Genomic DNA, 1,722 nt, shown 5'->3' on the forward strand with positions numbered 1-1,722 from the left:
TTGAACGACGCACGACGCCGCGAACACTCACGCGAGTCCATACAAACGATTCCGATCGTTTTGCAACAACTAGAACGTACACTGTCCGTGAAATTCACAGAATTTTCGCGTGTCCGCGACAAACGCCGACGAGACACCCATCGTTCGCTCGTACGTAGCATCCTTCTCTTAACCCGACTCAGAAACGTTCTTTGCGCCCTTCGGTAAAAAAACGTTCGATCCGAAGAGGTGAACGACGGCGGGGATTTGACAGAGCTACGCAAGCAGTGTATGGTACGTAAACGACCCTCAGCCAGGCGTGGTCCAGGAATTGTATCCGTGGACCGCAATGTGCGTTCGAAATGTCGATGTTCATGTGTCCTGCAGTTCACACGTTGACGCGCAATTAGCTGCGTTCTTCATCGACCCACGAGCCAAGTGATCCACCGTTCAGGGTAATCGTATAAATTTTATATTTCACATATATAATTTTATTCTCATTTGTTCGACCTAATATCTCTCTTCTTTCAAAGAGAAGATAAAAGTTGATACCTGAATCTCCGACCAGCGCGCGAAGGAGATTCAGGCGTCGCCTTGGAGACGACACCGAAGCCTTTCGAGACGAAAAACGTTCAAGTAATATGTATATATTTCTCGACGTTCCGGGCGTATAGTGCATTCAAAAACCCGCGAAAGACGCAGAAGACTCGCACGCGTGGAAACGACGGGGATATATTTTGTATCCTACCCGATACTGAATCCATCGCGTGCAGTCGACCCTCGCGTTCTTCCGATCAGACGCATCTATTGTTGCGCGCATGTTTTCGCGTCGCATCGCGCGAAACGTTGCACGAATCGTACCGATCGATCGATTGAAAGCAAATAATGAAAAAAGACTTCACAGCTGGCTCTTTGCCGGTCATTCGTCCCATGTTATCTCTTGCCGCGAAATTGGCGCGCAAGAGTTGGGTGTCAGACGCGCGGCTTTAAAACGAGCTTCACGGCCGGTCCCTTCGTTACCGCTTTCGTTCTTTCTCTCGGAACGACCATGAACGAACACGACGAGCGACGCTACGGCATACACACGTCCACGGATTCGATTAAAAAAACAGACTTCACAGCTGGCTCTTTGCCGGTCATTCGTCCCATATTATCTCTTGCCGCGAAATTGGCGCGCAAGAGTTGGGTGTCAGACGCACGGCTTTAAAACGAGCTTCACGGCCGGTCCTCTCAATTCCGTGTACGGTACACGCAAGATGCGGGTTCCACTTCCAGACTACCCGGTCCCTTCTCTCTACGAGAATCGATAGTAGAAGAACGGCTCGAAAACGCGTCTCAGAGACTAGGGGAAAAGAAGCGGTATGCGAGCGAAACGAAAACGCATTATGGAAACGTCGCGAAACAATGTTCGACGGTTGCTCGGTTCCAATCGTGCGGCCGTTTCAATTTCTCGTGCGCTTCACCGTCCCTCCGTAACTCTGGCCGATCGCGTATACCGAAGAGCCGACACGCGCAAAAACCACAGGCATTGTATACTGTATATATATATGTTACAGTCACAGCCTTCGCGCGTTTTACTCTCCGACGCGGGGTTTCCACGACGAAAGAGAGACAGTTTCGTGGCGGGTGACTCGGCCGAATCGCTACGACGGGTATTTCTATTATAGAACGAATCATCGCCACCCTTTACCAGTGCCCGACGAAGGAATCACAAGGTCATCTGGAGTTTACAATGCCAGCGAC

General features: G+C 50.5%; 1 non-coding gene across 1 annotated transcript; it reads right to left on the reverse strand.

Moving 5' to 3' along the window:
* Window positions 1-282: 282 nt before the first annotated feature.
* On the reverse strand, window positions 283-437 carry LOC143176616 (5.8S ribosomal RNA). The gene has a single exon (XR_013001141.1). It is a non-coding gene; the product is annotated as a 5.8S ribosomal RNA (ribosomal RNA).
* Between the last annotated feature and the right edge of the window lie 1,285 nt (window positions 438-1,722).

The sequence above is a fragment of the Nomia melanderi genome, unplaced genomic scaffold, assembly GCF_051020985.1.
Source record: "Nomia melanderi isolate GNS246 unplaced genomic scaffold, iyNomMela1 scaffold0673, whole genome shotgun sequence".
Classification (NCBI taxonomy): domain Eukaryota; kingdom Metazoa; phylum Arthropoda; class Insecta; order Hymenoptera; family Halictidae; genus Nomia; species Nomia melanderi.